Source organism: Lissotriton vulgaris, chromosome 2_1 (genome assembly GCF_964263255.1).
Source record: "Lissotriton vulgaris chromosome 2_1, aLisVul1.2, whole genome shotgun sequence".
Classification (NCBI taxonomy): domain Eukaryota; kingdom Metazoa; phylum Chordata; class Amphibia; order Caudata; family Salamandridae; genus Lissotriton; species Lissotriton vulgaris.
Window position 1 is genome coordinate 1,906,635,577 of NC_141687.1, and position 21,801 is coordinate 1,906,657,377.

The 21,801-nt window shown below is 47.4% G+C and overlaps 1 long non-coding RNA gene across 3 annotated transcripts in view; it reads right to left on the bottom strand.

Annotated features, from left to right (window-relative positions):
* Positions 1–21,801, bottom strand: part of LOC147733493 (uncharacterized) — a 64,895-nt gene that overhangs the window by 25,490 nt on the left and 17,604 nt on the right. For all 3 annotated transcript variants that reach the window (XR_015308526.1, XR_015308527.1, XR_015308528.1), the window contains exon 3: positions 18,357–20,724. This is a non-coding gene — a long non-coding RNA (uncharacterized LOC147733493). The remainder of the gene's footprint in view (positions 1–18,356; positions 20,725–21,801) is intronic.

Consider the following 21,801-nt stretch of genomic DNA (forward strand, 5'->3'; position numbering starts at 1 on the left):
TGACCACTATGGTGAAAGGCGGTGGAGCACCAACATCTTCCCAGGGGAAAATAACCAGGCCAGGGGTGCCATCACGACCAACAGCAATTGTGGACTGGACGCCCTCGGCGGCTGTACTGCAGGCAATCAGAAACCTATCTATGCCCTTAGAGGGGAGGATCGACGATAGAGGGACACAGTTCTCCGTACTACGACAAGACCTGTGAAACACTGTGGACTACATGACCAAATTAGAAACTCACCTCTTATCAGCAAAGAATGAACCACACTCAATCAAATAGTATTTGTACAGCATGGCTAATCACCAAAGGGAGTATCCAGGTGACGAATTGAAGGTATCAGTCGAAGAGCCAGGTCTTCAATCCCTTCTTGAAGTGGGTCAGCAAGAGTGCGGTGAAGAGGTGCAGGGGGAAGGCATTCCAGGCTTTGGCATCGAGGTGGGATAAACAGCGTCCTCTTGAATAGCAGCAGCGAATACATGGTGTCTGTATGAGAGCGAGGTGTGCGGAGAAGAGATTCTCTGGAGGTCGGTGGTAATGCAGGCGGTGGTTCATGTAGGCGGGTCCCTGGTAGGGGAGGGCTTTGTGGCTTAAATCCAGAAGCTTGAATTGGCATCTTTTCTGGACGGGGAAACAGTGGAGTGCCACAGGTGATGTGGGCCCTCGTGGGCAGGTTGAGGATCAGTCTTGCAGCTGCCATCTGGATCGCCTGGAGTATATGCATTGAGTTCGGTGGTGGTGGTGTCTGCATAGAGTGCCTAGCCATAGGTCAGTCGGCTGGTGAGGAGGGCATGCGCCACCCTTTTCCTGGTGTTGATGGGGATGCCACTTGAAAACTTTGCAGTGTGTGGAAGCAGGCTGAGGAGACAACATCGACCTGACGTTTTGTGGAGAGTTTGCTGTCCAGGAGGATGTCAAGGATGCGGGCATGGTCTTTTGGTGGGGGGGGTCCGAGCTCCACCAGCCGTCATTCCAAAGGGTGGTGTGTCTACTGAAGATCAGAAATTCAGTTTTGTCCATATTGAGCTTGAGGCAGTTGTCCCTCGCTGAGAGTGATAGGATAAGCTGGGTATCTTAAGCGTAGCAGATGATGTTGAGGTTGTGTGATCGGACGATGTCTGCGAGTGGTGTCATGTAAATGTTGAAGCCTTGGGATTAGCCACAGATGGTGTGCCTCGGTTGTGAGGTGAAGAGAGGAGGCGGACTCTATGGGTGCATGTGGTGAGTAAGGATACCATCCATCTGAGCGCATTGTCTGTCATTCCAATCTGGCATAGTCAATTGAGGAGTGTGTGGTGGGAGACAGTGTCCAAGGCTGCGAAGAGGTCAAGCAGGATCAGGATGGTTGATTTGCCTCTGTCGAGTGGGGGTGCCGATGTCATCTGCTGCGGAGATTAGGGCTCTTTGTACTATGGTTGGTTCAGAAGCCCATTGGGATGGGTCTATTAGGTTGTTTCACTCCAGGTGTTTGGCCAGTTGGAGGCCAATGGCCTTCTGTAAGGCCTTGGCATGGAACGGGAGCAGTGAGATGGGATGGTAGTTTTGGAGCTCGTTGGGGTCTGCAGAGGGTTTTTTGATGAGGGATCTCACCGCGCATTTCTAGGCCTCCAAAAAGTTGGCTGTGGTTATGGAGGCATTGAAGATAGAGGTGAGCTGGTGGTTGATCTCGTCGCTCTTCCAAAGTTGAAAAGATGGTGGAGGTATGGATCAGTGGGAGCTTCCAAGTGGATAGAGTTCATGAGAGTGGTTATGTTCAGTGTGCTGAGTTGTTCCCATGCAGTGAGAGGGTGGTCGGAGGGTTAGGGATCAAAGTTTCTATAGATGGTGGCTATCTTGCTGTGGAAAATGTCGGTAAGCGAGTCACAGAGTTCATGTGAAGAGGGGATTGAGTTTTCAGAGGCTGACTGGGAGGTGAAGACTTCCTTGAATTGATTTGCGCTAGTCTCGATCCAGTGGGTTGGGCATCCTTTTTTGAGGCTTTGAGCTCGAGCTGGCAGTCATTAAGGGCGGATTTCAAGGTAGCTCGTCGATGTGGTTACCACTTGTGCAATCTTTTTTCCAGTTGTTTGCACCTGTGCTTTGATGTATTTGGTGCCGGAGTGTACCACACGGCTCATTTGGTAGGTCTGTGCGTTTTAGTTGGTTTGGTGGGAGCATCTATGGTGAGGCGCTGGTGAACCAGGTGTTGAAGTTCTCTACTGCCTGGTCCATTTGGTGGTGATGTATGATGCTGAGGGCATAGTTCCATTGTTGCCAAATGACCATGGTCCATCTGCAGTAAGGGGCACTATGGTGGTTGGGGACGGTGGAGTGAGGTTAGGCGAGGGTGAAGTGTACGATGGAGTGGTCTGACCAGGTGAGTTCTGGAGTGTGCATCCAATTCTGTTGCTGGACATGAAGATATGGTCCAGTGTGTATCAATCTTTGTGTATGGGGTCAGTGACCAGATGCTTGATGCAGATGTTGTCCAATCTTTCGAGGAGGTTGGTGGAGTTGGTGTCAGTGGAGTCTTTCAAATAGAAGTAGATGTCTCCAAGGAAGACTAGTGATCTGACTTGATAGAAAGCGGGTGATGAATTCAGTGATGGCATCACTTGGGCCGGTTTCTGGGCCTGGTTGTCTGTGTATGATGGTGGTTATTTTGTCGATGCGAAGCTGTTAGTCGATTTGTTCCATGGCATTGTTTCGTCAATGGTGATAGTGAAGGTGATCAATTCCTTGTGTATGATGATGATGCCACCTTGGTGTCTGTTGGTGAAGTCACAGCGTTTCATCTTGTAGCCGAAGCATGTTGCCATGGCGATGACCGGTGGTGGATGCAGGGTTGAGCCAGGTCTTTAATGAAGGTCATTTCGGGGCAAGGATGGAGATTGTGTCACAGACTTCAGTGGCGTGTTTGCAGAGAGATCTGGTGATGATCAGGAGGCAACTGAGTTTTTCTGAGGTGGTCTCGGCAGCCATGGTGCTGGTTGCTGGAGTGGAGGTGAACCAGCCGCAGATGCAGGTGAAAAGTCACGATGTGTAGCGAAGCGTGGCAGCAGTTGTTGCATCCGGGGTCCAGGGCACGGAGGTCTGCAGCAGTCCAGGCGTCGCCAGGCGCATATGGCCTTGCATTTGCCGTGGCTGTAGTGTGGCCACACGGCAGCCTCCATAAGAAGTCCTGGGAGGTGGGACAGGCTGGCAGGGAGCCGGAAGGGTGGCAAACAGAAAATAGGTGGGAGCGGGAATGGTGGTGTTTAGTGGGCACAGTACACAGAGGGGAGGGAGAAAATACAATATGAAAACAAATTATACTAAATTTTAAAAAGGGCTCACAAGACTAAATTAAACTAAAACGGAGCTAACAGGATTACAAAAGGAAACAACTACTTGCTTAGTAGCCGACTGAACTGGCCGCCTCACTGCAGCGAAAAATGCAGCAGACTCTAGGAGATGGGCGGAGGGAGCGACACAAAGCAGGAGGAGTGGCGCAGAGAGCAGGCGATCAAAGACACTCCCTTAAACTTGATTTTACATAACTCTGTAAAGTCACACTACAGCTGGAGACGCACCGAAGACAGAGCAGATCCCGGAGCAATAAAGTACACCTGGTAAGAGCCCTAAAGGGCGTCTTGGGAGGAAGACCAGTACCGTTAAAACTTTTTGCCAATCAGTTTAAATTATGGGTCACAACTGAAAGGATGCCCAGGTTTTTGACTTTAAGCCACCTTCAGGGGTCCCCTTCTCGTTTTGTCATCCTTAGACTGTTTTACCTAGACAGAGATGCGATATGCAGAGAAGGCTGAGCCCAGCAGATTGTTTAGCTAGATTTGGTTGAAATTATATTTCTGGATTACACTGTGCTGCTCCAGCAGAAAAGGAGGACATTCAAATGAGGTGAAAGCCAGATTTTGGTCTATGCAAATTAAATATTAGCTCCTCTACCCTGCAAGACTCAAAGCAAACTGTCTGGGGTAAATGCCCTTTTTTGACAAGGCTGATGAGGCCTCGCGATGGGTGGAGATGAGACCACTGACCGCAACTACCCATGGTGCCTAATCAACCCCTGAAATGGATTCTTGGGAGGACTGTTCCCCTGCCTCAGACTGGATGCAGTATGCGCCATGGTAGGGTCAGGTTGGTGCCCAGCAGGCCAGATGCAGCCAAAGACAGACTCTTCGACATAGGAAGGAGGTTTAGTACACAGTAGCACTACCCAGACCCAGCAAAGCAACAACTCGGGGACCAATATCCCTGTCCGCAGATCAATAGTGATCATAACCTAAAGGGAACTCAAGGATTAGAAGGCAAAAATCGAAGATGGAAGGACATGATAATAGGAAGAGACACCAGCTTCTACCCTGAGCTGTCTTGGAGGTCTCTAGAAGCAGGATGAAAGACTTGCAAGATAAAAGGGTGCCGATTGGGAGAAAAGATGGATTGCAGTTGGGTGGGGTGGTTTTATCGATGACCTGTTCGAGACAGAGGCCCCCCACATTCCCAAGTTAACATCAGAAGCTGTTGACCATTAGGTGACAGATGCTTCAATTCTGGAAGTGGGGGCTGGGAGGGGGTGGGGGTTAGAGCTGCCTATTGCACTCCAAGTTAGGGAGTTTCTTTGATACAAGACTTCTTCATACAACTCTCGCACACATGATTTCCTGCAATAGCACATGCAGAGATTGAACAATTCTCCTATATCCTCATATGAAACATCAAATGACAAATGCAAGAGGGCTGCAATCTTCAATCACGCCAAAAGGTTGGGAGCAAAAGTCCTCTGGGAAGGAGGGGGGTAGGAGGGAACACTGCTACACCATGGCTTATCACGCAGGATATAACTAGGTGGAGGGAGCAAGAGGTGGGGTCATATTACTTACGACATCTTTTCTCCTGATCATATCAGTAGACTATATGGATAGGAACCCCGTGTTCATACATTTCTGGCATGGTATGAAGGTTCACTGTCCGCCTTAGCAGACAGATTCCCGCAGGGGTAATGATACGAGGAGGCACTTCAACTCAGCGATGGACTCAAAATTAGATGGTACAAGCTGTAGGGCAACAACCAAATCAACTCAACTTGCCTAATTGCAAGGACTTTTGGATACCTGAAGAAAATGTCACCCCAAAACGAAGCAATATACCTTTTAACTCATTCGGACTCCTCATTTTCACGCCTAGACTATTTCTTCTTGCCAGCAGGATTAAAGAGTGCTCCTATGTGGCTTGTTGGACCACTCTCCAGAGGTGCCATTTTTTAGGAGTGGCTCAAAAGCCACCAGGGATGGCTAGCAAAGGAACATGTGGTGGTTCAAAGATGAATAATTCTCAAATAGAATCAGCGATGAGGAGAATTCGTAATTAGATATCAATATTAACTCTGCTACATGTTTTCGGAAGCCTTCAAGGCAGCGACACACAGCCATATTAAGGCATTGAGAACAGGGACCAAGAGGGAGCAAGGCAGAGAGGCAGACACCCTAGAGGCTCAACTATTCAATTCAAGAGGCTTTGGTAAACTGCATAGCTACCCGATGGCTTCCCAGCGCTATAACAGCACATGATGTCAACTCCCTATAGGAGCCAAGTCGAATAGAGCTATGTTTTCAAGGCCTGGCGAAAGGGGAGAGGGAGCGAGTTCCAAAACTTGGTGGGTAAATAGGAGAAAAAAAGATCTTACTTTCGGAACATGTAACAAATGGGCAGAGGAGGATCTGAGAAGTCTTACAGGAACATAGGGAGGGGTCAACAATCTCAACAAAGTGATGGCGTAATTTATGCAAAAGGCATGGGCCTTATCATTATGTAATTTTATAATGCGCGCAGCTGCCCCAGCAAAGGGGTGTCCCGGCGCTGAAAGCGGGCTCAGAAAGGCAGCAGGAATAGAATTGGTTGCTTCACAGGACCCTGGTGGAGGGAGTGCAGTGCCTTACCTGCAGATTGATCCTAGGAAGGTTCATCAGTAGACAGGCAGCTACATTCTGTATAATCTGAAGCCTATTAGTCACACATTAGGGGGAGCCAAAATAAAGAACCGATCCGTAATCAAGCAGGAAAAGATGAGGGCCTGGACAAAAAGTCTTCTTGCTGGGAAGGGGAGAAGATTTAAGACCCTTCTCAAAAGTCTAATGATGTCAAAGCAGGTAGAGGCAAGTATTTTCACCTGGTACTCCATGGTGAGATTGGAGTCTAGCCACACTCCAAGGCTCTTTATCACTCATTAGCGGCAGGGGAGCACTTCCAAACAGGCAGATGGTGAATTTGGAACTACAGTACTGAGGTTATTGACCAGCATTGTAACCTCCATTATATTAGCATTAAGCTTGAGCTTGAGCTTACAACTGGCCATCCAACTGGATACTGACCGAAAGCAGTGAATCAGGTTATGATGGTTGGAGCTGGGTTATGGTGAAATGAATATCACCACTTTCGTATCATCTGCATAAGAAACTAATGTCAACCAAAAAGAGCATACTATTTTGGCCAGAGGAAGCATGTATACATTTAAAACGGTGGGGCTGAGAGAAGAGCTCTGTAGAACGCCGCAATTTAAAGAGAGACTATCGGAGTACCAGGAGTGATCTAGAACATGGAAGGTTCTATTTTCCAGGAAGGAAGAGTGCCTTTTCAGAGCTGGACCTCAAATGTCCACTTTAGAAAATCTGTGCATCAGGTTGGGGTGGTTAACTGTGTCAAAAGTGGCACTTAAGTCCAAAAAAATAAGTGGCACCAATCCGCCACAATCTAGAAGAGATTTAAATTCCTATACTACAAATAGCAGAGCTGTTTCAGTGCTATGAAGGGGTCCAAAATCCCTTTGTGTATTAGATGTCATTAGCCTCGAGGAACGCAAAAAGATGAGTGTTCACTTGTTTCCCCAGGAGCTTTGATAGACCTGGTAGCAAAGATACCGGTCTGTAATTACGCAGGCAGCAAGATTCTAGCCTGGGTTTTTAACTAAAGGTTTAACCACAGCATGCTTCCATTGGTGGGGAACTTCCCCCAAAGTGAGAGAGAGAGAAAGATTCAACAGATCAGCTAGACGAGGTTGACGCTGTCAAAGCCATGACGTAGGACATATAAAGCGGCAGGGTCAAGGTGGGATCCAGATTTTACTTTCAGTAGAAAATCTGACAGTCAATTCCAGAAAGGGCTATGTGTACTTGAGAGCTGGACCTCAAAGTCAAAGGACGACCACACCCTGAGATGACTGGCAGCACATTGAGGAGCTTTGTTGACTCAGTCAGGACTCTGCCAGGATCTTATGGCTCACCACAAACATACTCCTCCTCTATGAGTGGGAGGGCATGGCAAGCAAATTATCTATTGGCTGGCGACGCAAGACTTCGAGCGCCGCATAATTCCATTAAGACCTAGTAGAGGATATCACCTCAATTGCATAGCATTCAAAAAATACCATGAAGATTTGTATGCAGCTCAGGTTTCTTTAATGGAGGAAAAATCTACCCCCATTAGCACCTGGCCTAATTGGGAGTAAATTAACCACCCCCCCCCCCCCCCCTCCACCCCCCCAAAAGAGAGGAGCTGGATGCGCCATTATCCTTGGAAGAAGTCTAGGAGGCTATCTCTGCTATGCGTAATGATGGAAAAACACCAGGCACTAATGGGTTACCCATTGAAATCTTTCAGTGCTATTAGTTGCTGCTGGCACCACATCTTTTTGGCATTATATTGGGAGGTGGCTGAGGAAGAAATGATTGTGGTAGGCCCTAAGTTGGGAACAGAGCGTTATTTTAATCAGTCAAATTCTCAGATTAACACCTAAGCCATGGTCTTCACTATACGGATGGTCATGGCTAAGGCGGGGAGACAATAGCTGTAGCTCTGATGGATATTCGATTCAGTTCACTTGCCTTTTATGCATCAGATATTCCTGGAGGATGAACTTTAGTTTACTCTTTCTTAGACTTGTTTAGGCCCTTTGCCTCCTGGGGATATATTTCCAAATTAATGGGATATTGTCTTTCCCCTTTCTGTCAAGGAGAGGCACAAGACAGGGCCATCCTCTTTACTTTTCGTGCTGGTTTTTGAGCCACTATCAGCGTGGATCCAACAAGACGCTCAGCTGTGGGGAATCCGGTGGAGCTGAGGCAATAAAGACCGCCACCCCCTACCATCCTCCTTCTTGAACGACTTTCTTGTTAACCAATAGAGACCAGTGTGCTCTGCTGCTAGGCTCCTGGATCTATGAAGACGCCTACAGTTTAAAAGAAAATTTTCTAAAATCACAGTCGGTATCGAACGGCCACTATCATGAGATCCGAGCTCAGAAAACTCTAGTGTACTCCTATTGTTACTTCTAATATCTGAGAATCAATATCTCTAGTTTCCAGACATAGCTGGGAGCTGATCATTGCACTGCTGCTGGCACGGACGCAGAGGGAAATGTTAACCTGGGATAAGTTGCCCCTTTCCATCATAGGCAGTGGAGTTTTTTCCCCCCAAATGACCGCTCTGTCCAGATAGTTGTACACACTGCAGGAATTCCTTTTCATGCTACCCACAACTCTTTTTTTGGATATCAATGCCACACGGAGGACATTTTGTAGGAGGAGGTGCACAACCTACAATCTTCCTACATAAATGTATACAAGCTCAACACGATGGTGGGTTGGGGGTGCCTGACCTTCTGTATTACTGTGCTTCGCAACTAGTGACCCTAATGGCTGGATGGCGGTTTAGATCCTGAAAAGTGACCTCTTCCAAACTTGGAATCTAGAGGCGATAATGTATGGGTCTGCAGTTCCCACAGGTATGTCTGAGCTTAGCTGACACAGCGCTCAAAAACACAAAGTACTTCAAAGCAATTACTGCACAGATTTCCTTATTGCCTGGCTCTTGCATCCCACAGATATCTGGCCTTATGGGGTTCAGACCCTCGGATATGAATGGTATCTTAAAAGGGTAGAGACGTGTAAACATACTAAATCGTTCGAACAGCCAACTGAAGAATATGCCCAACATGCCTCTCAATTTCTCCACCATGCACTTGTTCAACATAAGAATTACTAGATGTCTTAGAATACAATCCATTGGAGCCCAAGATAGTGAATGAGCAGCTTGCAAGAAGGGAATTTTCCGCATTCACAGATCACTGGTAGTGAACTCCTTTTTATTACACTTGAAGACTAAATCGTAGATAGATGTGGGCCTGCTTGAAGACAAGGAATAGCGCCTTGAGACCCTCCGGGTAAGTAGAGCGCTCTATAAAAGTCTATGATTGATTGATTGATTGAAGATGGTACCCAGATGCTTAGCTACTTCAGAGAAATGATGGTTCCCATCATTTAAATTTTTCCACAGAGCAGATCTTGACCCAAACAGGCTTTGGTACATGGGGAGGAGGAAGACACACCTGTGCCCCAAATATGAAGTTGAAAAGTCGGAGTTCTTTTTTTTTTTACGTGATCTGGCTCTGTCATGACATTGCTTACAGCTGGTCTCCAGTGTATAGAACACTGGGTGCTGTTGCATATACTAAGACTCCACCCCGTCTAGCCATAGAGGGGAAGACAAAAACTTAATGGGAACCTGTAAGTTAGTTGCAATTGACTTCTTAGTGGCTAAGCGAGACATAGCTAAACATTGAATAGCAGCAACCCCCTGGCTGAATGGACCTCTGCATCTGCCGAGGCACAAGATTGCCCTTGTAAATATCATAAAATATGGCCCCTATGGTGGGGGAAATAAATTGTTGAACAAGATCAGTGTTGGGACAAAAGGGGTGGGTGGGATTTGCTGATAATACTAAAGAATTATCCCTTTAATTATTTTGCCAATGAAGAAAATGTTTCTTGGTTTTGAAATTCAGTAAAAAGAATAATTAAAAATAAAATAAAAAAAAGGAGTGGCTCAGTCCGTTCTAGCCCGATTGCTAACTTAAGTTAATAGAAGCCACTACTACACCCTCTTCTGGACCTCAGTCCTTGCTGATTTTATGATTATTTCGCTCTGCCTAGATATTTAAAAAAAATAGGTAGAAAATATCGAACAAATGACGACTCCGTGGAACTTCTAAAAAGAAAATCTGCACCACAGATTCTGACTGTTAGATATTATGTTTCTCTTGTTTAAGAGAGGCTTTGCCGACTTTCACAAAGAATATAGATTCTTTGCATGAAGCTACTGTAGCCAGAGTATAAATACTGCACTTTTTTTGACAGGCGCAATTCCCCATGTACTCCTCAAACTGAAGGAGTGAAGCCTTCTGATATCAATGACTTGATAGATTTTTTAGATTTTACCAGTTTTACATTCATTCATTCAACACATTGACAGTTTGCCAGTCTGAAGTCTTGTACATGTAACTAGATGTCAAATCAAAAAAGCTGTGACCAAAACAGACAACAGGTAAAGATTAAGCAAACAACGAACCATTAAACATAACCTAGCATTTTAAAGATGTTTATAGGAAACAATTTCAATTCTCTCCACAAGGAGAAATTCGTGGCATAAACAATAAGCAAAATGAAAATACACAATTTAAGGGATGGCGGGCAGAATAGTGATAATTAAAAGTGAGTAGTGTAGTAACGTAAGACATGGTCTAGTGTCTCAGCATGATGTAAGCACACTAAACACACACCCACCACCAGGCGTCATAGGTCAGATGACCCTGGCTAATAAAAGGGGCTGAGCGCACGTGCTCAGGGCCCATTACCTAACCCTCACTATGGTGTCCGTGTCGGATTATTCAGATTAGCATGAGGGCCTAGGCGTCCCTCACCAAACCTTACATTGGCAACGAGGCAGAGCTGTGCCCAGCGTGCCACAGCCATATGAAGAAATCGTGGGGAAAAGGGGAGAGAGCTACAGGGCGACGTCACGCACCCCCTCCCCCGCAGGATCGGCGCCGGCTGCCGAGAGGCCCGAGGGGCGTGTGACGAGCCCCGGACCTGGACGTTAATGAGAAGGTGACCGGGAGCCTACCCCGCACCTCTCTACCCTGCTGCGCCCACATCGGCGGAAAAGTGCCCAGGAGGTAAAGTGGACCGACTGGAGCCCACCCGCGGGGCCGCCACTGACCCCGCCACGGAGATCCCACGCAGAGCCCACCCGCGAGGCAAGATAGGCCGTCAGCCAAAGATGACGAAGCCGAGTACCCACCTCGACCCCGCAATGACGGCGCCCTGCCGGTGTCTGGGAAGAGGGCCCCAGGCGGAAGACTACCCAAGCCGGAGCCTACCACGCAACTGAGGAGCCGACCCGTCGTGGGTCCGACGCTGAAGGTGAGCCTGGCCGCAACCAGGTGACCACAAGCGAAGCAAGGCCAGCGGAGCCCACCCGCGGCCTGCCTGCAGCGTCCCCTGTTCCCCGCCTCGCAGCTGGTGCGAGGTGAGGCTGCGGGGCGAGTGAACGAAAAGGGAACGCCCGGCCCGCAGCGCGTGAAGAGCTGCCGGGCACTAATACATAAAGCGGAGCCCACTCGCGAATGGCCGAAGCAGCGCCAGCACCCCTACACTGCCCTAGCAAGAATTAGAGGAGGCGCGGTGCGGCTGTGAGCCAGCAGGAGCCCAGCGCTGCACAGAGTATCGGAGAGCGGCCAGCAGCGTGTGAGGAGCCGCCGGGCGCCTATACACGCAAAGCGGAGCCCACCCGCAACTGCCGGGAGAGACTACCTAACATCCCTCCCTCCCCCCCCCGCGCGCGGCGAGAACTGAAAGAGGCTGCCGCAAAGGGGAAAGGAAAGCGAAGAACGCAGCCACCAGGAAAAGCGTCAGCCCCCACCCCCGCGCGGCACATGCCGTGAAAGGCCTGCCGCGAGGGGGGGTGGTGGAGGAATGACTGAAGGCGCCACAGTGGGAGACCACCCCGCTGCTCCCATCCGGCCCCGAAGTGCAGCAGCGCCAAAAGCACCCACAGAGTGTCCCTCCATGCGGTAACAATATGAGAGGAATGGGACTCACCGGCAGTCAAGAGGAGTCCTCGGTGATCCCTGCATCCGCGTGCCGTCTGAGGAGGTACCGGTTCTCAGGGTGACAAATGTGAGACCACAAGGAGCCCAGGGGCAAGCCTAAACGAGCCTGGGGCCGGGCGGGCCAGAAAGTGAAAGTACACAGGGCCCGTCGTGTGAGGAAACTGCTCAGGACAGTGATCAGAAATAGAGCAAAGGCAGCACTGCCACCTAGTGGTTTTGGTGCAGCAGTGCGGCTCAAGACAATGAGCAACGAAATGATATGCCTGCATTAGTGGAGCACTGAGAGTGCTTAGAGACAATTCTAGGCGGCCAATGCTCATGGGGAAAAGTCAGGAAAGGAAGCCGATGTGAGGAATAGAAGGTGCACTGTACAAGATACGCAAGTGCCAGAGCAGGACACACTGAGGCGCAAGACTGGCACAGGGACGCAGTACAGCACCACAGGACGCCGCAGTGAAGTCTGCCCAGATGGACAGGGACTGCAGTAAGGAGACGACACTGTGCAGCAACCTGCTTTTAGTCACGTCCCAAGAAAGACGGCAAACTGATCACCCCCAGGAAGCAGAGAGCACAATGCTCGACAAGGAAAAGCACCCAAGCCCGGAGGATGGTGTAACAAGGCGCAGAAGCGCGCCAGGAGTGAAGGAACTCCACACACCAGGACAACATAGCACTGCGCAGGACGGCGCAAGGAGTGAAGGAACTCCACGCACCAAGAGAAGGATGACGGAGCAGAAGCGCAGTCCACCAGAAGCACTGGAGCCACACCGACTGAAAGCACAGTGACGCCTAGTGGCCACAGGCCGTCATTGCTGCCGGAAGACAGTGACTGGAGCACCACCACGCAAAGGTACAGTGGTTCCAAGACTCCCCACCAGGCAAGTGCGACACCGTGAAGAAGCGCCACAACCGCCGGCACTGCTCCAGCGTCCCAGAAAGAACGCCAGCACACCCCGTGAGGTAACGGGGAGCGACCTGAACACGAAGAAGCAAGAAGGAGTGGTGACGTAACCCTCCGCACCAAACGAAGCACAGGAAGAGCGTGGACAGAAACGCGCCAATGCGACAGCACCGCAACAGAATGAGTAGCGAGCACACGGAAGACGGCAAAGCGTGAGGACTCACGCAGAAGGTGAAGCCGACCACTCAGTCTGGTCGCGAAGAAGGGAGAAGCCGACCAACCAGATGGTCGCACGAAGAACCCGTACGACCACACGACGCGACGCATCCAAGAAGCCGGCCAGCCAGATGGCCGCACCAAAAGCCGACACACGGGGGGTCGCGAAAGGAGGTGACCGAAGGAAGGGTCAACAAACAGTGACATAGCAAGTATCCAGCACGAGAACCGAAGATAGCGGTCCAAGAAGTTCGAACACCAAGACACAGTCCACGAACATGGACAAGCGAATTTAGACAACCACAATTCAACATCCAGAGTTAAGGGAGAAGATCGCAACGACCGGTCCAGTCACAGACAAGAAGGAGACAGTGTCCGAGAACCAGGACAAGACCAGGGGAAAAAAGGCAGAGTGCACGCTGCCTGGAGAAGTCTGGTCAGGAAGATGAAGACAGCAAGATGACCAGACCGCGTTGCGAAAAAAAAGAAAGGAGAAGACCAGGGGGAAACAGGCGGAGTGCACGCTGCCTGGAGAAGTCTGGTCAGGAAGATGAAGACAGCAAGATGACCAGACCGCGTTGCGAAAAAAAAGAAAGGAGAAGAGGTCCGAGTGGCACGTTTGCCACCACCGAAGAAAAGAAAGGAGAAGAGGTCTGAGTGGCACGCTTGCCACCACCGTAGAAAAGAAAGGAGAAGAGGTCTGTGCAGCACGACGACAGGAAGACAAGAGAAAGGAGGAGAGCAAAGAGGAGTGTAGACCAAGACACCACAACACACCAGGAGGGGAAACACCGACGAGAACATGAGAGGTGCACGACAGTCCACACGCACGACCGGGACACATGCAACATCACTGGAAGCAAGCATCCACGTGCGAACCCGACAGTCACCCAGGAAGGACAGAGCGAGCAGGCCGGTCTGTTGGCAACAACCACCTCTGGGATGGAACGGAGACAGGGCCGTGGAAATCCAGGGGCAGAGGCCTCAGGGACACCGGTGGCAGCGGATCCCACAACGAGACACGGACTGTTGAAGCTTGTGCTGAAGATCCTGGAGGACCGAAGGTCACACACGACGGAACCAGTGCCAACAACACCCTTTCAGGTGGAGCTTTGGACACAGAGAGAGGACCCGTAGCGACTTCCTTTAACACATTGGAGCGGCAAGGCGGCATGTCCTCCGGTCCAGTGGGAGCCTGGCAGATGAGGGCCTCCGGGTCGTCCAGTGAGAGGGGACACCCACGAGATGGGGGTATCCGTGAGAGGGATAAACTGCAGCTGAAGATCCCATCTGGAACAGACACCAGTTTGACCTAAACACCTTGACCAGGACAGTCCAGCGGAAAGCAACACACTCGGGACCTGCTATTCCTACTTCTACACGTTCACAGGATGTGAAACAGAGCGAGAGAGACTGTACAGCCCACCTAAAAGCTGCAAGTCTGCCAAGACAAGAAGAGACACCATTGCCAGTAATTGACGTGACCAGCAGTGGAGAAGACTACGTCGGAGTCGTCGTGATTGAGTTATGGGTTTTGTGTGAACTATACTCATTCCCACAGGTTGGACTTTAGTTAGTTTAATTTTCTTAACTAAGGTTGGGAGGGATGTAGTAATGTAAGACACGGTCTAGTGTCTCAGCATGATGTAAGCACACTAAACACACACCCACAACCAGGCGTCATAGGTCAGATGACCCTTGCTAATAAAAAGGGCTGAGCGCACGTACTCAGGGCCCATTACCTAACCCTCACTCTGGTGTCCATGTCTGATTATTCAGATATGCATAATGAGGGCCTAGCGCCCCTCACCAAACCTTACAAGTAGAGAGACGCATTTAAAAAAAAAAAAAACTAGAGAAACGGTCACATTTTTCTTGACAAGTTGTGTAAATTAACAAGTTATGCACACAATTCTTGAAAAGCATAAATCCATAATATGATATTCAATACAAACCAATGGGTATACATATATCTCTGTAAATTATCAAAAGTAAGCAACACCGCCATATCACTATGCAGACCTCCAAAATACGTTGTCAAACGTTACAACTTAAATTACACATCCAACCAAAAGTTATTTAATGACCCTCGAACACTCGTCATGTATGTAATGGCCTTCAAGCCTATCCTAGCTTTAACAGCAAGCCGGTGCACAACCCAGAAAGAAAGAAAAAAAACTTCAGAAATGGGAATTTTAAAGCTGTGGACACAAATTATTTCAAGCGACCGGACGTCATGGACCTCAGAACTACTGGGGGCAAGACACTGCGAAATATACCGCTATATATTTCTATGTAACTGCTGAATCAACGATTCAAGGACTAAACTGGAATGTGTAATCCAGGGGTCTCCAAACATTTCTGTAGTGAAAGCTACTTCTCAACAGTGAAAATCAATGTGAGATACTGAAGGCCAAGCGACTCCCACAGTGTTGCCAGACACCCCACGCCCAGCTTCAGTGACATTAAGCCTAATGTCCATAGAACCAGTTACTATGGTTTGAAAAAAGTACTTTGACAATGGGCACCATGACATGGCTGCTAGGTGTCTCAATGAGAGGATTGACTTTATGGATCTATGAACATATATGCTGTGTCATGTGTATTTGTGGCACAGGACATACCTTTCATCATATGTGGCATCAGTACATATATAAGACAAACATACAACCATTTTTGTAAATGGGAGAAATTTCAAGTGCAGACAAAATGTTCTGCAAAAATGTTCAAATCATGGAACATTTTTCTGCACTTTAAATTTCTCCAATTTAAAAAACGGCTGTATTTTTCAGTTATACATGACACTAACTACCAGCCAGTGGTTGCAAGATGCCTGCTGTGAGTAAAAGCGACACTTCGAAATTGGAGAAAACTAAACTGACGATTTAACTTTATATGTATTCCATAAAACTCCTAATTTAAATGTTGTCCAATTTTAAAGTGGTGCATTTACAAACAACGGCACCTTGCACCCCCCTGGTGTAGACACAGTGCAAGATTTTTAACTATATGTTTAAATGGGAAAAGTTTAAAGTGAAGAAACGTTCTTCATTAAATAGTAAGATGCAATTGGCTGAATTGAGAGTGGAAAAAAACATGGACTTAATGTTTCATATAAATATTTTTCTTCACTTTAAATTTCTCATATTTAAAAAACAATGACTGCATAAAAAATGCAAGAGACCAGCTGCTTGTAAATGAAAAGGGAGAAAATTAAAATGGAGTTAACTTAATTATTATGTTAACTCTTCATTTTAATTTTTTCCATTTAAAAGCATTCAGAACCATCATTTTGTTCTCATGCTCTAATATGGAGCTGACAAGGACTTTTATTCAAGATTTAACTTCCTCAGTGCTTCAGTTCTTGACCTCTGTGCCCTGGGTCATTTAATCGGACTCCAGCACTGCTGGTTGTCAGGCCCTGCAATTTACAGCCTGAAGATGATAATATTGTAAAATAAACAAAGCCTTTCCTTAATTTTAAAAGGAAAATGTGACTGTGCTTATTTCAACTCAAGGCTGTGAGCTACTCTGAAGGGGCCTGTGAGCTAATAGTAGGTCCCAATCGACTGGTCGGAGACACCTGGTGTAATCAGAAGGAACAAGACTAAACAACTTGCAATGTTAGTTCTTAACACCTTCGCTGCTATTGATATTTTCCTCCGGTGCTGGATTGTTGGAAAGCCCATTGTTCATGACGAGCTCAGCTCGTCATCAGCACACGACACCCGTGGGTGAGGACGAGCTGAGCTCGTCATCAGCATCGAAAGGGTTAAGGAAGCAGCATTGCACCTTATTTGTTAGCTTGACGTACTTTGGATGTTATATTCAAGCCTGCATGACACAAAATATTTTATTAAATACAACACATCCAGAACCCTGACAATACACTAAGCCCAGACGCACAAGTTACCTAGTCAGAACCAGGGCCGTATTCTACAAAGGGCACGCTTTCTCCCATTGCACTACAGCGCACCCTTTAAAAGGAGCACTGTGACGCAATCAGGGAAACTGCACCTTATTATGCAGAATATGCTGCCCTCTGGCAGCTGCGAACTCGCTCTGCCATGGTGGCAGGACATTTGAGTGAAATACAGCGCGACTGCTTTAACTCCTTCACTGCGGCGGCTATTCCGCCGCAGTGCTAAGGGGGCGGGGCGGAAGAGCGGTGGGCGCATGCTGGTGACGGAACCGCTCCGTCACCAGCGTCGGATGCGCTGTGCTTATGACGGAGTGGTTCCGTCATGGCCCCGCTCGCTCAATAGAACGCTCAGCGCAGGCGCGGAATTCGCGCCGCGCATGAGCGGCGGGCGGGCCATGACGGAACTGCTCCGTCATCAGCACAGCGCCACCGCAGCTGATGACGGAGCGGTTCCGTCATCAGCACACAAGGGGTTAATCAGCCAGTCCGTGGTTCACTGTGCAGGCGGCATCTGCCTGCTGTTTCAAGACGGGAAAGAATACCCTGCAGGTGGGTGCAGTAAGTGACTGCAACCACCTGCATGGGAATGTCTGGGGTCAGATGGGGGGGGGCTTCATGGATTCCCCTTTCTCTCCTCCAGAGGGCAGAAAGTATGCCACCCTTTCAGTGCGCTCCTCCTAAAGGCATGTTTGCCTCTCTGCTGCGTAACTAATACAGTACAGGCGCAGAGGCAAAGTGGTTTCCTCATTTCCATTGGGCCACGTCCCCATGCAAATGAGGGTATGCCCTCTCATGAGAATGTTGACCCCCACGCGATCAGTATTACAGAAGTGGACGCACAAACATCTGTGGCCCCTCCTATAATAACATTATTCTTCCCTTGTGTTAAAAAAAATGTACACACTATACCATGGTGTAGGCTAGGTCTATAAATATATATGCAGACTTTGAAACCGATACAAAAATATCAAGTAGGGATGCATTAAAACAGTGAACACTGACGTTATTGGATATTATGAAGAAGTAATTGATCTTCCACAATGTAAACTAGAAACTGTACCCGCTATGTTGCACTGGCTTAAATGCACAAATGCCAACTTTTTTTTATTGTTCACAGGCTTTACTTATGGTTACAAATTTAAGTAGAATGTGTTTGCCATAGTCATGTAACAAAAGCAAGCATGCTACATTTGAAGACTGGGATCTGTGAGATCCACTGGCTATCCCAGACCATGCTTTTGCTCTCAATTCCCATCATTTCAGTGCCTGCCTCAGACCTGTGGACCACAATTACAATGTCTTTTGCTCAGCTCAATCCTTGTTGGAGGGCGTTAAATTTAGATGACGCATAACATTTGAAATTGATGTTTTGAGTGTAAAAGAAAGTATAATATTTACCAGCTGTCACAGGTGGAAATGTGCATTTCTTCCAGAAGCTCCGGACGGCAATATCAGCTTTTGGTGATAACTATTAAAAAAATATATATACAGAAAAGCCTCAATACGAAAAATACCTCATATTAAAACAACCATCAAAAGTTGCGTAACAGAAATTAAATTTGTACAGTTCATTGTTGCAAAGATGTAAGGGATTTGCAGGGGGTGGAGGGCTAGTTTAGCAGTGAAAAGGTCTTCACTCACATTTTCTTGAATACGTGTTTGTGGACAGCAAGTCCTTTTTTTTCTTCCCTTTGCGTTCAGTCAACCACAACAGAAATAGTGAGTAAATACTCCAAAGGCAATTCACTCAAAAGCACAGGCATCAATAAGACCTTTTGTAATTTTCTAATAAAAAGCATTTACCTTTCAATAGGTGTAATAATAAACTCTACGTATATATTTCCCAGTTTCGCCGTGTTTTCAACAGCACTGGAATGTATTTTTGAGAACGTCATATCATGCCAACTAAAAATATCTGCTAAAAGAATTCTAAGATGGTCAAGGAGAATGGCATCACTTCACTATGCATATAGATAGTCTTGTGTGTGCAAAGAACACAATAGCCTTGCAGGATTTAAACTACATCAGCAGTGGAAATAGAAACCTGGGTAAAAAAAATATATATTAAAAAGAAGAGCAACCAATTGCTACATTTTTGACAACACTACATATGCATGTCTTAGAGATTCTAAAAAATACCCAGCACTTGTGGATTCTCAAAAAGTAGCTAAAATATAGCAAAATGTTAGGTTCTTGTGGAAAAATGAGAAAAAAAGTGCTATGCTACAAAGCATTTTTTTTCTAGCATCAGCGAAAGGTTTAATCAGCTAGCATTGCTCTTACCAGCTTTCAGGAACAAGCAGCGGTGGAAAAGGCACCCACTTTTTTTTTTTACTATGGTTTTTGCATTTTTCTATTTTTCTAACTAGTGGTCAATTTTTTCTATTTTTTTATGGTTTCAACCTACTTGAAGTTTGAGGTAGAAACAAATGTGAAAGACATGGGTGAACCCAGAAAGGTATGCATTTCTGAAAATTAGATTACAATCCAAAATAAGTAAGGGGTCATTGTGTAGATTGCTCATGGTTTTCCCAAAGAAACTAATGAATGAAATAACAAATAATTAAGCAAAAAGCAACTAGTGGCATTTTGAGCTGTAATTTTTTGCCCTAATGGACTATTCACAAAAGTCACAAGCTTTACGTTTGTCAGATTTTTCTGGTTGCAGGGATTTATAAACGATTCTTGGTATTTCAAAAAACACATGATGCTCAAAGCCAAATGTGCTGCAGTCTATCATTATTTTTTACAAAGACCATGCAGCATTCGTACGGTAATGTTTAATAAATTAAAAATGAGTATGAAGGAAATTATGTAATTTCGGAAAAGGTGCTCTAGATATGGAGTTAATCAACAGTGGCTATTTGTGCACCTCTGAATTTTGGGTCACCCATATTATCAAGTAATACAGAGGTAATTTTTTCTTGCAAACTGGTTTACAACTGAACACCACTAATAGAAATCCAATTGGTAATAAGTGTTAATTTTGTATTCCCACTATTCCGATAAAAACAGTACCCCACCTGCGTGGCTAGGCATAGCTCTAGCGAAGAAAAGGTCCAAAAACTCTATGTAAAGGCATAACATTTTTGCCATGGAAAACAACTCTAATCGGCTATGTGGACAGCTGCAGAATTTAGGCTACCACCCAAAGAAACCTATCGACTTCAGATTTTTCTGATAAGGATACACCCAGAGAAGTCCAGGATTGCATAATCCCCTACCTTTTCTTACCCATAACCCTCGAACATTGACTAAAATCACACATTTTCCTCACATTTCGGTGGAAAATTTCCAGAATCTGCTGAGATCCACAGAATTCCAACAATCTAGTATTCCAATACTACTGAAAAAACTGCACCTGCCTGTATGGCTGGGTAATGCCAATCCAGGGCCCATGCAAAGACCATATTTACTTTATATGGTCACAGTGTTCATCCATTGCAGGAGCTCGGCACAACCACAAAGATCATAGGAATTTTGTGGCTCCTCACACATTCTGAAACTTTGCATTAGGATCTAGCATGCAGTTGCCGAATAAAATACTTTCGCTCTTTTTCATCTAAAACTTTCTTCCTCAAATGCTATGTCCTAAGCAGAATGCAGAGGTAGTCATAGAAATTAGTGATTTGGGTTGAATATGAACTGAAATAAAGGAATGCATGCTGTGGGAGAGGGAGTGTAGTATATAGTGTGCCAACAACAACAGTCTGAAAAAGATAAAGAGCACTTATCTGACTCCAGGATGCGGTTAACCTCTCCAAACCTAGAAGAGAAAATAAAAATATTAAATATCACTACTACTTGCATCACACCGAATAAACCCAACAAATATATTGCACTAGGCCTTGTCCAATGAAAAACTTCGAGACATATTGGGGCAGGGTGGACAGTTTGCCCACACCTTGGGGACACGATCAGTCCACCAAGGATGGCAAAAAATAATCTATACCCCCCTTTATAAATCTTGTTGAGAGTGGGGGGTTAACTGTACTTCCCTAGAAGAGGTGGTTGGAGGAATTGGCTTTTCAGAAAGCCCCTGGGCAGTAACAGGAAAAACAAGCATGAGTGCCAAATTTTCCATTCTCTGTGGTGGGAGCAGATCATGTCGACTGTTAGTCGGGACCTGGAGGGTCGGCCGAGGACAAGGGGAGAGGTCTCCGGGGAGAGCCGTCTCCAGCGATCGTACAGACCAGTAACTTCCCCCCCACAGATGGACACCACACAAGGATAAGGTTTAACATTCTTTATAAGCAATCTTGAAGTACGGTAGAATGGTACAAGGAGGTCAGGACTCAGGGGTCCCCTCGATTCTAGTCTCTTGGTTGGGGAAGGAGGGTAGCGGGACAGTCTTGTTACCAATCTGGTAGTTACGCTGAGATGATGGGTAGCTCACAATCCTCGAGCGTGATGTTCTAGGAGGATGGGCCGCGGCAGCGCCAGCAGGTCCCGAGAAGATCGTAGGTGGCAACGGTCCGCGGCAGCAGGTCCCGACGAAGATGGTAGTTACAATGGGCCGCGGCAGCGCCAGCAGGTCCCGACGAGGATGAAGGTTGCAGAGGGCCGCGGCAGCGCCAGCGCCAGCGGCAGGACGACAGTTCACAAGGCAGGGCTGCGGCAGCGCCAGCAGTCCGTCAAGGATGAGTTCTTCACGGTGTCTCTCGACTCCAGGATACAACTGCCTTCCTGCTCTGGAGCTGCCCCAGTTATAGGTCTGGCGCCCTTTGATGTCCGGACCCTCGCACTTGGAGGTCGGGAGGTCCGGGATGAGGGAGTCCAGACACCCAGCAGGGGGGTGGAGCCAGCGCCCGGGGAGGCTGGGGGCGATCGGCACCTGGCGGGG